The sequence below is a fragment of the Cervus elaphus genome, chromosome 23 (genome assembly GCF_910594005.1).
Source record: "Cervus elaphus chromosome 23, mCerEla1.1, whole genome shotgun sequence".
Lineage (NCBI taxonomy): Eukaryota > Metazoa > Chordata > Mammalia > Artiodactyla > Cervidae > Cervus > Cervus elaphus.
The window spans coordinates 45259767-45275264 of record NC_057837.1 but is presented as its reverse complement, the minus strand read 5'-3'; positions in this window follow the sequence as shown (position 1 = coordinate 45275264).

The following is a 15498-nucleotide window of genomic DNA, read 5'->3' as shown; positions in this document are numbered from 1 at the left end:
AAAAAAAAAAAAAGCTCTGTGCCTTTGTCATCTGACTATGAAATGAATTTGGAGATCATGTCACCAGGGAAGGTCACCTTGCCCCATGGACAGTTGACCAGGCCGGATCTCGCTTATCTTTTCTCCACGTCCAGAGAGGACAGCCTCACCGCTGGCAGGAAAACCCAATTATGGAGGCTGTTCCACCTCACGATGGTCGCTTTCACCTGTCTGTCAGGAGCTGAAGAGGATTTATTAGCCGAAGTGCCGAGCTCAAGTTAACTCGACTGTCAAAAATGACCAATTTTCAGGCCTGAACTTAGTTCCAAGCGATTTTCACTCTCTATTTCTACATATCAAATATATATGAGAGAGGATGTTACAGGAAATGTTCACCCTCTCATTACGTGTCATGGAAATCGTGGAGGCTTGCATTTGTAGTGCAAGAGGACACATTGGATTACGCTGATGAGAAAGGGCCCAGAAGGAGATGTGCCACCGCCACGCCCTGGCCCCGGGTGGTCCTCACACCTGGGGAGAGACATGAAGAGTCTGTGAGGGGAGCAGAGACCCACACCCTGAAAGGCCCCGTATGAGGTACGGTTAAGAAGTCAGACTTCACCAGACCCTGCAGCCAGCCCACCACAGCCCCTCCAGTCCGTCACCCCACCTATAAAAAAAAAAAAAAATGGTGAGCTATCCATCCATGGAAAGATATGGAGGAAACTTAAATAGATAAACTAAAGGAAGGAAGTCAATCTGAAAAGCCTCCTATGTACTGTGTGATTCCAACACGATGACACTCTGCAAAAGGCAAAACTATGGAAACAGTTTAAAAATCAGTGGTTGCCAGGGGTTAGGAAAGAAAGTGATGAGTAGATGGAGCTAAGGGGGTTTGTAGGGCAGTAAAATTACTCTGTAGGATGCTTTTATGGTGGATACACGTCATTATGCATTCTTCCAAATCCAGAGAATGTACAACATCACCAGAGAACCCTAAAGGGAACTGTGGGCTCGGGGTGATGACTCGGTGTAGGTTCATCAGTTGTAACAAACGCTCCACCTGGTGGGGATACTGACCACGAGGTCACTGTATACGTGTAGGGGCAAGGCGTGCTGCGCTTAGCCACTCAGTTGTGTCTGACTCTCTGCCACCCCCTGGACTATAGCCCACAGGCTCCTCTGTCCATGGGATTCTCCAGGCAAGAATCCTGGAGTGGGTAGCCATGCCCTCCTCCAGGGAATCTTCCTGACCCAGGGATCAACCCCAGGTCTCTTGCATTGCAGATGGATTCTTTACTATCTGAGCCACCAGGGGGAGGGGGTACATGAGAAATCTCTGTTCCTTCCCCACAGTTGTGCTGGGAAGCTAAAACTGCTCTGAAAACATAGTCTAAAAAAAAAAAAAGCTGGCATTTACACACAGCAGCTCTAGTGAGAACCTACAAGCACCATGTCCTCAGCTGGACTGGGGGGCAGGTCAGGGCTCCAGGGGCAAGTGGCTGAGCTGAGGGGCTCACACTCCTGCTAAGCATCTGATGTGCCGAGTTCCGGGGTGGGTCTCACAAGCACCCTTGGCTCCCTCTGCACTTTAAGAACATATCCTGAGTTTTCCTGTGAAGCTTCCATGCAGAGCAAGGGCTGTGTTTTCCCAGGATAAAAACTAATGGGATTTTCTATCTTGAAAGAACTCTTTTACATTAGAATAAAATGAAACGTTCCTCTTTCCATCAAGAGAGCCTCCCATTTACCACCAAAAATGCAGGAGGAAAGCATTCTTAAATTTGAAAATCTTAAACATGTTCTTTTCACTTTCACAGATAGAAATCCATTATTTCCCGATAACGTACTGGCTGGAGCGAAGTAAAACAAGACGTGATTGGAACTGAAAGCCATCCAGTTTTATTTCTCCCTGCTGCTCTGATGTAAAGTGAAGCCTGGCTTTGAGAGAGAGAGCCAAGAGCAAAGGTTGGCGTCAGGAGGAGCCTCAAAATGGGCCATCTCTGCGCAGGGAAAACATCCCCTTTTCAGAGGATGTGTGTGGTGTAGATGAAACCGACCTGGCAGAGTAGATCAGTGCCACACGGGTAGTTGTCACATCCCGACTGGTGAACAATCGCTCACACTCATCTCCTCTGCTAGAGCCCATGGAGGAGAGCCTGAATGTTTGAACATAGCTTGGCGTTAATTACGCCGGGACTGCAAAGTGCAACCTCATTCGTACTTTTACAGTATGTAACATCTGAAAGCTTGAGGTAATTTTCAGTATCTTATTAGGTGTATCAAATTCAGTTTGTAGTGTTTGCTTCCAACATCAGCCTTTTCACTGAGCACCAACTTAGCCCAGTGGGCTGGGAAACAGCAGAATCACCTCAAGAGTAAGCCTCAAAAGTAGTATCCATCCATTTCATTAAAAGAGGGACAGAGGAGTCATCCTATGTGGTCAGTGCATTGCATCACCTCAGTAGTCACCGACAACTATCTCCATGCTTGCTAAGTCACTTCAGTCGTGTCTGATTCTTTGCAACCCCATGGACTGTAACCTGCTGGTCTTCTCTGTCCCTAGGATTTTCCAGGCAAGAATACTGGAGTGGACCACCATTTCCTTCTGCAAGGGAGCTTCCTGACCCAGGGATTGAACCCAAGTCTCCTGTTGCTCCTGCATTGCAGGCAGATTCTTTACTGCTGAACCAGGAGCCTCTAAGTAGATCTGTCCCATAAACTCTTGACTGGTTTTGAGACTAATCCCTCCTGGGAGAGACAATGTAGGGACCCCCTCACCAGAGCCCAGTTCAGCTACACCATTCAGGTTGTGGAGTGCTTGACCAGGATATATGCTTCCCCTAGAGATGGAGGCAGGATTTTCCAGAGGTACTGGTTTCCCTTTGCGATCCAGAAGAAATCAGGTTAGATTCAAGTCTCTGAAATGAAAGAAAACCTTCAGTTTTCTGAAGTGGGAAAGTCTATCTGCTCCAAGCATAGCTTGAATGAAAGGAAAAGCGTTACAATATATATCAGCTTAGTAAAATTGGAAAACACCCTCATTTTGCCTCATGAATACCTGGGAAGTGCAAGAAACAGGTAAGGCTGATTCTTCAGAAAAACAAACACCTATGGAATTGGATCCTGTGCCACTGCCCTTATGTTACCACACACACACCCCCTGGTCCTTCTCATCCTTTGCAGGCTCTCCGATGCTTCTACATGGCTTTTGACCCCAACTGTGCTTTTGCTCTTTGCTCCTACAGGGACAGGAAAAGAAACTCATTCCCATGGGTTCTGCTTGCTAATATCTAATCTGATAAATAAATCAGGCCCCACATTACTAGTAAATGGATTCTTTCCTCTTGAATAATATTTGTGTTTTAATCTCTATCAATTATGTAAATTATTGAGACCTATAGTAGCGACACTGATGATAGAAATTGTAGGCAGTCCGGCTGGAAAAGGGGCTTGGGGGGAAAATGGAAATATAGGAGCCACACTTGTCACATCTCAAAAATAGGTGCCAATGGGAACAGACTCTAAATCCATCTTGAATAGTGTTAACATATAAGAATTGGTATTTATGTTCTATGTAACCAAAGAGCTTTAATTGTAAATTCTCAGCACTGCTCACCTAGTCTAAAAATCAAGAGCTGTAAATATAAGTAACAAATAAAATATAAAATGCTTTTTAAAAGCTATGGATTTTTAAATCCACGGTGGGGGATTAGTGGTGGGGGTAGTGGTGGTGATGGTTTTTTGTGAAGATGAAGACATAATATTTTACTGAGGCACCTGCACTTGAGGTAGCTTGAGCTGTGATCTTCAATTAAACAGAGGAAAAGAAGCAGTCGATTGTCTTTAATATCACTGGCTCCTTAGAAATTCTGATCTGGTGAGGGTCTATATAGTCGAGAGGAGAACACATGAGACAGAGTTGGTGGCTGGATTGGTTGTTCGGCCACGTGAACCACCAGTGTGGACAAATGCATGAACAATGCAAATAGGTAACCAGAATTAAACCCAAAACAGGACCCGAAGCAGTCATCATTCTCCCTTCTTCCCCGATGAATATGACAAGTTCACATGTTTGTATTGTTTGCTTAGAGGCAATCAGATCAAACTACTTGATACCAATAAAATATTTTTTTTTCATTTACTGGAAGAGCATAGTTAATAAGATGAGATATTTTGTCTAAAAGAAAGTGCTCCCTAACAGCAGAATTTTTATATTCTATCCCCTTTTGTTTTCTGTATTTGTATTCTGTGTTTGTATTTTGTAGTCTGTATTCCATTCCCTTCTCTGGGTGGGCATAATTGTTCAACTCCATTGTAATTATATGTTTGTCTTTATCTCCTCACCATTTTGTCTAACTCAAATCAGCTGAAAGTGGCCTAAAATTTTGAGTTATATTTGGCAAGAGAGACCAGACCAAATCTATAAGCATTTTTTAGGACAAACGGTGGAAATATTTCGTTCCCCAAAGAGAATTGACTGTGCTGACATTAAGAGAAACAATGACAACAATGCATGGATCAAACTCGCAGGATAATTGACAAATCTTCACTTCATTTTGCACTGTGATATGGGGATCTAATCTCTTTTGCTATCTTAATGATCAATACCATTTGCTACAGCCGAATCAGTCCTGACACAATCCTGATCAATCGTGAAGGTAGCTGAAGTGACCAAATCAATTGAGCGGCTCAATGCAGCCCTCGCCTGCATAAAGTCTTCCTTCTCTTTTTGTGTGTAATTTCTACTGATTTCAGACACAATTTCAGGCTGTGTATATTCCAGACTTTACAGAAACACATTGCTCTGTGTCATCCCAGAAACCAGAGCTGAGTTTAAAGCACACACCCATTGGCTTCATCCAGCCCCGCCCCTGCGGGCACACTTCACCCTGACAAACACGGATGGTCACAATTGTGAAGCTCTTGATATAAGGCTGAAATACTCAGAAAAAAAAATCTCCCAGAAGGTTAATTATTTTCTCAACATCCACATGTCAGGCTGAGGTCAATGGCTACTTTAGAATGAGAGGAAACTGAAGATTAAAGAGAAAACTAAGAAAGAAAGGAGAAGAGGAAGGAAGAAGGAAAGGAAGGACAGGAAAGGAGAGAGGAAGAGAGGAGAGGAAAGAATTTAGATCTGTCCATATGTATGGAAGTTATTTCAGAAACGACTGTGGCCCGTGGCATCCGAGCCCTTGCTAACACAAGCAAGAAGAGAACATCTCCCCAAGGAGCGAGTCAGATAACAGACCTGGCGAGACTCCCACCCCAGTGCTTTGCCCTGCAGAACAGGGGTTGAAGCCAGAAGAGCTTGGCTGGCAGAAGCCACCGAGGGTTAGCCTGCAACTGATCAAAACTGATCACACAGCAGGTGTTTCTATGGTGATGGGAATAAGCTGGGGATTTAAGGATTATAGGAATGGAATCTGGATGGCCATGGGAGAAAGGAGGATGGGAGGAAATATGCCAAGCCCCGAGTCTCCGTAGCTGAAAAATATTGATTTCTATATCATATTAATCTCCACATTTTCTGGAAAGGGACTTAAATTAAGCCAAACTGAGCTGTTCCTGTGAACCTTTTAATTTACTATTCTAATGAAGAGGGTGAGTGATAACTCTTAAGGTTAAACAGACAGTGGTTTGCAAATCACAAACTGCCAGCTTTATTGATTCCTTATGAAAGCTCTGTTGAGCATCACTTGCTGATAAACTTTATTGCCACGTTTAGGCACTCATTCCTATTTCCTTTTTCTTTCTTTTTTTAATCCTCTAGCACTAAAAAAAAAAAAAAATAGCCTTTTCTAGTAAGATTTTACTTGTTTCTTTTCAACTTCACCTCTCAGATTGATGTGATGGGCAGAACAGCAAATTCAAGCAACACAATGATTAAACTTTTCATTCCAAGAAGGATTCAGGACAGATCATCAGAACTTATAAGTACCCTTGTAACAATTATATCAGAGCTCAAACACAGTTGAACAAGATATTTGGAGAGCCACTTAGACCCATTATTCCTGGAAAACGGATTCTAAAATTTCTCTATGACATGTCATCTCTGGTGAAAGAAAAGCATAGTGATATATTTTAAATTATTTTTAAAATATCTAAGCAGGCATGAAAATTTCAAAAGGACCAACACACTTGTAAATCGTTTACAGTGTGTGATCCAAATTCCTTCCATTATATGGGTTTCTCAGAGCATATTCTTTCCAGTGTTCATTGTACCCTCAGGTTTTCTAAGAAGATGACACACTTTCTTAGAAAAATTTGCTCCAGGATTTTTATTTTAAATGTACAAAGTGTATAAGAAGCAGAAGAAATATCACAGAACACCAAAAAGGGTGGCGGGGACCTTCTCAGGAGTGTTCTCTGGTACCTCTGTTTACCCCTTCCTCCATGCAGCCTTCTCCCATTTCCTTCCTTCTGGAGGCCCTGGGACCTTGATTCAGCCACGCTGGTTAAGCACTCCCTGTGCTGTTTCTACAGGTAGCCCCCTCCTTCTGTCTGTAAAAGCTCTTTCCTCATGGGTTGCCAGTGGAGGGAGGAGGGGAATTGGCCTTTAGACAGACATTTGCCATCCCCACTCCCCAGCTGCCAGCATCTGAAATAAAGCAAACTTTCCTTTCCACCAACCTGGCCTGTCTATTGGCTTTTGAGCAGCCAGCAGCCGGACCTCACTCTCTTTTGGTAATAGTAACAGCTGAAGGACTACTTAGGGGAAATTTAGTCTTAAATGCTCACACAGAAGAGAAGGAAGGTAGGAAATTGATGCATTAAGCATTTGACTTCAGAATACACTCAAAGAATAGGAGAATAAACCCAAAGAGAATAGAGAATAGAAAATAGCAAAGAAAAGGGCAGAAATCAATAAAATAGATAGTAATGCAAGGATTCAATAAGAAGCTTACAAATGGGTAGAAAATTGTTTGAAATATTCCAAATTGTTAACAGCAATTGCCACTTTTTAGAGGGACAAGTGAAATTGGGGTCAGAATTTGGAGGTGAAATATAAAAAGAAGAATTTTCATTTTGCATTATATTATATATGTACTTTGATATGATTTATATCCTATTATGTATAACATTTTTATAGTAAAAACTTATTTATTTTAGTGTTAAAATATAGAAAAAAATAATATATTATCCATGTTACAAAAACTTTTTAAGGAAGATGTATATTTGCAGGCTAAAGTCACTTCAGTCGTGTCCAACTCTTTGTGACCCTTGGACTGTAGCCCTCCAGGCTCCTCTGTCCATGGGATTCTCCAGGCAAGAATACTGGAGTGGGTTGCCATGCCCTCCTTCAGGGGATCTTCCTGACCCAGAGATCAAAACTCGTGGTTCTTAGGTCTTCTGCATTGGTAGGCGGGTTCTTCACCACTAGCATCACCTGGGAAACCCTTTAAGGAAGATGGAAAGAGAGAAAAGAGGGAACAAAGTTAAGAATACATAGTTATACCTATGCATGATGTTATGAAAGCAATCTTGATCGCTGGCAGAAAACATCTGATTAGGTCCCAATAAAGTATTGAAGGTATTTGACCAACCTCATGATATTTACCTTTTAAAATCTTGCTTCTGCAGCCAAATGAATCTCTAGATGGTGTAATATCACTCAAAAGGAATAAAGTGAAAGTAAGTCACTAAATAGATATTTACTAAGGAGGTACTATGTCCCAGGCAGTCAGCTCAATTTAGTTTTACAAAATGAAAAACCCCACAGAAAAAAAATAATAGATGTTTCCTCATAAATTGTACATAGTGGTTTAAAACAAAAAACATGGGGTATTTCTCGTGGTCCAGTGTTTAAGATTTTGACTTCCAGTGTGTGGAGGGTAGTGCAGGCTCAATCCCTGGGTGGGAAGCTCAGATCCCACATGCCTCAGGGCCCCAAAACCAAAACTTAAAACAGAAGCAGTATTGTAACAAATTCAATAAAGACTTTTAAAAAATGGTCCACATCAATTCCAGAAAAATAAATGACCCAATCAAAAAATAGGCCAAAGAACTAAACAGACATTTCTCCAAAGAAAACATACAGATGGCTAACAAACACATGAAAAGATGCTCCACATCACTCATTATCAGAGAAATGCAAATCAAAACCACAATGAGGTACCATTACACACCAGTCAGGATGGCTGCTATCCAAAAGTCTACAAGCAATAAATGCTGGAGAGGGTGTGGAGAAAAGGGAACCCTCTTACACTGTTGGTGGGAATGCAAACTAGTACAGCCACTACGGAGAACAGTGTGGAGATTTCTTAAAAAACTGGAAATAGAACTGCCATATGACCCAGCAATACCACTTCTGGGCATACACACCGAGGAAACCAGATCTGAAAGAGACACGTGCACCCCAATGTTCATCGCAGCACTGTTTACAATAGCCAGGACATGGAAGCAACCTAGATGCCCATCAGGAAACGAATGGATAAGGAAGATGTGGTACATATACACCATGGAATATTACTTACCCATTAAAAAGAATTCATTTGAATCAGTTCTAATGAGATGGATGAAACTGGAGCCCATTATACAGAATGAAGTAAGCCAGAAAGATAAAGACCATTACAGTATACTAACACATATATATGGAATTTAGAAAGTTGGTAATGATAACCCTATATGCAAAACAGAAAAAGAGACACAGATGTGCAGAACAGACTTTTGGACTCTGTGGGAGAAGGCGAGGGTGGGATGTTTCGAGAGAACAGCATCGAAACATGTATATTATCTATGGTGAAACAGATCACCAGCCCAGGTTGGGTGCATGAGACAAGTGCTTGGGGCTGGTGCACTGGGAAGACCCAGAGGGATCGGGTAGAGAGGGAGGTGGGAGGGGGGATCGGGATGAGGAATACATGTAACTCCATGGCTGATTCATGTCAATGTATGACAAAAATCACGACAATATTGTAAAGTAATTAGCCTCCAACTTAAAAAAAAAAATGGTCCACATCAAAAACTCTAAAAAGAAAAAAAAGCATGTAAAGAAATAAAATAATTACAGACTATGCTGTGTTCTCTGAAGGGTGTGCATATAATGAGAGGCAGATAAAGTTAAGGTTATTTTCAAGATGGGAAGAAGTGCACCCTTGAAAGTGTCGGGCAGAGGATGCTGAGGCACATGGAGGAGATCATGAGCAAAGGCCCTGAGGCAGGAACAGTCTTCACTCCAGTGAGCAGAACAGAGCAGACTCATGTGGCTGCAGCATGATGAGTGGGAGGGACAGGCAGAGAGACTAATCAGAGATGCGGGCAGTGGCTGCATCACAGGGGCCTTTGGGCTACGAGACACTGCATGGATTTTATTAATATTGAGCTTGGAGAATATATTTAGGGGCTGCTTTCACTGTGACAAATCTTACCCACTTCATCATGTTGTCTCTTTCTGGTTTTGTGGTTATTTTATATAAACGTGTATAAATCTCAACTCCCTTCTAAGTTATGCAGTACCCCCTCCCAAACAAGGGGCCTATCTGAACCGTTTTTGATGCCCATCCCAGGATGCTGGGAATGTATCCGGTCTTTAGCTAGCTGGAGAGAAGGAACGAATTTCTGCCCCTCCTGAGAATGCCTCCCGGCTGCTTTTCCTGCTCCCTGCATTACTGAGCTCCCAAGTACAATCGGTGAGGCTCTCGATGTGTTCATAAAAGCGGCGCTCAAAGTCCCGTATCCCCTGCTGCTTTATTGCTCTTGACACGGCTTGTCCATTACACTTAACAGCCCTGTCCTCACTGCCACATTTCATCCTTACCGCACCTGGCTGGACCACACGGAGGAAGCCCGCGGGCTATGCAAGATTACTCCCAATTTAGAGACCTCTGCCACAGTCTGGGGAAAAGGAGCCAAGAAAGATCAGGAGCTTTGCCTCTGAAGCATTAGAATGAGCCCTTCCTGTTAACCTAACCACGTGCTTCAAATTGAATATGTAAAGCACCACTCAGGTCGGCAGCCCCGTTAGAGCAATCAGCACAGACAGTGTTCCATCCTGACTGTTCCGTCTTGTCTTCACCCCACGATGGCACTTGTAATCAACCCTGACCTCAGAGATCAAGGAAATCTACATCCCTGACAAGCAGAGTGTAGACATCCCCTTGCTCTTCCATCACAAATAGCAAATCTAGGTGAGAAAATGATATATTTGATTGCATCGCCTTTTCTTGAGGAATTTTTTTCTCCAGCTTATCGCATAGCTCGTAAACATACCAAGGAGACAACTATTTTAACTAAGAGAAACTGACCAGATAGCGACTTCTACCAGTTACACCAAATTAACTCAAATAGAGAAAATTTGTCCAAACACTGTATCTTCCTAGGTTTTAAATCCCAGATCATTGTGACCATCTTCACCTTCAGTAAATCATAGTTGAAGCTTATTAAGCTGATCTGGAAATCAGACTCCTAGCAGCTCCCGTTATTTTGAACGTATCCATCAGCTTGAAAGCAAATGAAAAGCTTCTGTAAGAGTGAAAGATCTGCCACACACACAAAAAAAACTGAACCTTTTTTCTAGCAGAGGACTGTTCTGCTTGTTGTTGTTGTTCAGACATTCAGTCAAGTCTGACTCTTTGCAACCCCATAGATTGCAGCACACCAGACTTCCCTGTCCTTCACCATCTCCCAAAGTTTACTCAAACTCATGTCCATTGAGTTGATGATGCCATCCAACCATCTCATTTTCTGTGGTCCCCTTATCCTCCTACCCTCAGCCTTTCACAGCATCAGGGTCTTTTCCAATGAGTCAGTTCTTTGCATCTGGCTGCCAAAGTATTGGAGCTTCAGCTTTAGCATCAGTCCTTCCAATGAGTATTCAGGGTTGATTTCCTTTTGGATTGACTGGTTTGATCTCCTTGCCATCCAAGGGACTCTCAAGAGTCTTCTCCAGCAGCACAATTCAAAAACATCAATTCTGCCTGTCTGAGCCCTGTTCAATTATAGTCACCCACTCAGTAAGGCAGAAAATTAGCAGCTGAGGCTATTGACAAAAAGAGGAGTGAATGACTGACCCTTGGGAGGGGTCTGGGGAGAACTGTACAGACCAGAGCAAGACTTCGAGTTAACCTTGTGTAGTTGTGTGTGTTGTTTGAGACAACCCTTTTTTATCATGGAGAAGCTAAATTACCCTGAACTCTGTCCTTATGAGAAGTAAGCTGTTTACACCTTTACATGTCGCACTACAATTTTAAAAGTTCGGCTCTACCCAATACATAAAAGCTGGCCAGACTAACACAAAGCTAAGCTGGTGCTCCTCCAGATTTAAAGCAAGTTGCACCTAAGGAAACATTTACATTTCGGGGTGACCAGCCCAAGTGAGCAGGAGCAAGGGCTTTTGGTTTTAACCCAAGATAGGTGAAGGCAAACTGGGGTAAGTGGATCACCTGCTGGGCCTGACACAAGGTTCGAGATGCTTCACTGCAATGGAAGAGCACTGTCTGTTGAGAATTAGAGCTCTGGGGACTTCCCTGGTGGTCCAGTGGTTAAGACTCTGCACTTCCACTGCAAGGGATACAGGTTCGATCCCTGGCTGGGAAACTAAGATCCTGCATAACAGAGGTGTGGCCAAGAAAAAAGCAGAGGGAAAATGAGATCTCTGTCTTCTTCTCTGTTCCAAGCACCTGAACGTGGTCCAGGAGCGAAAACTTCCTTTAGTTTTTAGAAAGTGAAATTGAAGTATGAGAAAATGATGGACATAAAGAGGAGCCATGAATGAATCCTTCTGTGTCCTTACAGACTTCTTGGGGTTGAAGGCTGGCAGGAGAGGCAAGGTGGGAGAAGGGAGCTTGGTTGACCATGAGTGGCTGTCTTCAAGGTGTGGAAGCAAGATGGCGAGGAACCTACCTCTCCAGGACAAACCCAACCTCCTGGTAAGTTTACTCTTGCTTTATTCCCAAGAACGTGTTGGAATCCCTGCTAATCCTCCTGTTTGAATCATGGATAAATCACAGTGAACTTGATGAGGCTCCTTTATCAGCTATATGGAAAAGTGCATAAAAGAAAACTCTTACCCAGCCCCCTGTGAGTTGACTCTCCAATCAGGAATTCTCTGTCCCATGATGCTGTGATTTTTCCGGGTTCTTTGCCCTGAGAAAAAGTCTAATCACAGCTCTCTAAGTAAGACAGAACTTTATTTACAGGGTTTTATTTCTGGTCTCTGTGTGTATTCTGCCAAGATCTTGAGAGAAATGAAGCACTGAGTTATAATCATACCTGAACGTTTCTTTCTTTTTAAAAAATTTTTAATTGAAAGATAATTGCTTTACAATATTGTGCTGGCTTCTGCCACACATCAACATGCATCAGCCACAGGTATTCACATATCCCGCCCCCCCACCTCCCTCCCATCTCCCAGGCCTCTAGCTTGTCAAAGAGTACTGGGTTGAGCTCCCTGTGCACACAGAAAATGCCCACTGGCTATCTATTTCATACATGGTACTGTATATGTTTCCATTCTACTCTCTTGATTTGTCCCACCCTCTGCTTCCCGCTCTGTGTCCACAAGTCTGCCTCTCTATTACTGCCCTGCAAATAGGTTCGTCAGTACCATCTTTCTAGATTCCATATGTTGAACCTTTCTTTCTTAAAAATCTCCCAACAGTCCCACCAGAAAGAGTAAATCTTTCACAAAACCCTGAAGTCTTGTCAAGTTGCCAGATAATGTGTATGCAAAAGCTTGGTAAAAGACAAACTAGATCAACCCACTTAAATGAAAATGTAGGGCTCTGCTGGTGGCTCAGACAGTGAAGACTCTGCCTGCAATGTTAGGAGACCCAGGTTGGATCCCTGGGTGGGGAAGATCCCCTGGATAAAGAAATGGCAACCCATTCCAGTATTCTTGCCTGGAAAATTCCATGGACAAAGGAGCCTGGCAGGTTTCAGTCCATGGGGTCACAAAGAGTCAGATACGACTGAGCAACTAATACCTTCTTTCAACACATTTTACTTTTGAAAAATATCAGCAAGTTGGAATCCAACCTTAAAGTGTAGGAAAGTGTCATGATAACCAAAACAATATTTTAATAGTATTTACAAACTAGGACATTCCCAAAGCTCTCTGTTCCTCTTGTGATCTGAGCATTTACAAAAATGCCGTTGGTTACAGAAATATTTAGGAAAAAAAAATGAGCATTTTTTTGTTCTCTGTAAAGACTGAATGAGTATTGTACATAGCATGGATCAGAAGAAAACCAGGGCTTCCCCCCTCTCCCCCTCCACCACCCCCAATGCCTCTAGTTGTGTGTTTTTTTTTTTCTCTGTTTTTTTATTTTTAATTTAATTCTATTTTTAATTGGAGGATAATTTAAAATGATCTCTCGTGTGAGTGACTGGGCTAATGCGGCCTGGCCTGGGAGGGGGTATGAGAAAGGACCTCAAAAAGCCTCTTTTCCACAAGAAACTTGTCAACAGAGCCTTGGCACGCTTGAAAGCATCACTCCTCTCTGTAAAGACCTCCATCCCCTAGGCGGCAGGGGTCCTCCTGCTTCAGGTTATAAATGACTGGTCCGTGAGCTCCAGGTTCCCCAGCCCCCGGCCCGGCCAGTGACCCCCAGAGAGCACCGAAGCGCATTCTTTTCTTGGGTGACTCACTTCCCACTGCCCCGACTCCAGCATGGACACAGCATTTATATAAAAGGCTTTCCTCAGCTCCCGTGCCATCCAGGTTGCAGGCCTATTTCGTAACATTAATTCTCTCCCTCAGCAGCGGCCACATCAATTCAGGACTTTACAAACTATTTCAGGGATCCGATTTATCAGGCCTGACAGTGCTGCATGCTGAAATACACAGCCCAGCCTCCTATTTGTCATTATTTAATTCAAGGGCCTAAAATCCTCTGACATTATTAATAGTAAGATGAATCACTGGAAAACTACAGAATCTGTGACCAACGAGGCTGAAATAATCCATTTTGGTGGAAACGTCCATGCGGAATTGCACTCCCTGACGGCGGGCCTCTCTCATTAGCACGCGGGGTGGGGCACCGGAGCCTGAAGTCCCTCCAGACAGAGACCTAAGGCAGTTCTCCTCCAAGCAGCTCCTGCCAGCGCCGAGGGAGGGGGACAGAGGGAGGAGCAGGAGGGTGCAGGTGTCAGCAGGGTTCCTCCCCTTGGTCTGTCACCGGGTTTTCTGTGGACTAATTGAAGCTGTTTTGCACTTGATTAACTTGAACTTGTCTTGGCTTTGAACTTGGATGGGAGCTGGCCCTGGAAATCTATCGGTTAATGATGAGAACTGGATTCCTTAGCCCCTTCGGAGCCACCTTCCTTCATCATGTGGTCAGCACACATTCTGACACCTGACTTTTGCTTTCAGGCCTCATTATTGGCCTGCTGTCTCTCTCTCTCTCTCTGTCTTTTAATTTAATTTAAAGGAAAAGCTATTTCCATCTCTAAATATGAGTTTTCTTTTTTAAAAGACGCCATTAGAAAAAAAATAACTAAGGGTATATTTGCTCATCTTTTACTCTAAGAGCTAGAGAAACAATGAACATTACAAGTGGATTATCAGTGGGACAAGGGGAATGGTCTTTAGCAAAGCTGTGGAGTGGATGTAACAATAGAAGGATCCTTCCAATAATGACGTGTTTCTTTTTTAAGCCTAGAAGTATAATCTTCCTGAGAGAAAAGTCTTTTGAAGTGATTTTTAAATATTATAATTTTATAGTTGACCCAAGCACTATCAAGTAGGATTAAAATTAAGTCTTCCCAATCTTAAATATTTGACGGGAAAGAAAGTACTTGACTTTTCCCAGCAAACGCTCTCAGAAACACCAGAGGGTTATTTCTTATAATTAACTTCATCTAACTGTACTAATACAAGCCCATGTCCTCAAGGTCTATTTTGTGGAGCAAAGAAAGAATGTTCAAGCAGTGTGCTTCACATAACAAAGTCAGGGTTTTTTTTTTTCCCTTTAGCAAGTGTGTACCAGGCACTGTGTTAAGCAATGAGATTAGGGCTACATATTCACCGTTACTTATGTTTATTGGTGGTAACACGTACCAGGCAGAGACTCTGTGTTTGCAATTAGATTTCAGTCACTTCTGGAGGAGTATGTCATTCGGTAATATAGCCATGGAGGACCAGACCTGTCTCCCCAAGACTGAGCAATCCCCAGATTTCTGTTGGTGTCTCCAAGATCTAAGTTGGCAATTTCTGAACTGTCCCAGGTGCTCATCGGGCTTCCCAGGTGGCTCAGGAGTAAAGAACCCACTTGCCAATGTAGGAGATGTGGGTTCATCTCTGACTCAGAAAGATCTCTTGGAGGAGGAAATGGCAACTGACTCCAGTATTCCTGCCTGGGAAATGCCATAGACAGAGGAGGCTGGTGGGCTGCAGTCCACGGGATCTCACAGGCAGGCAGACAAGTGCTCACCTCCCTTTCTTCAATGTTCCTCCTACAGTTGACAGGGTCAAACCAAAAAGAAAATAGCACAGAACTGTTCAAAAATAAAGCTCTGCTTACCTGTCAGCACCTAATATTTTTCTTTCTGTAAGATTAGCCAAATTCTGTGTTA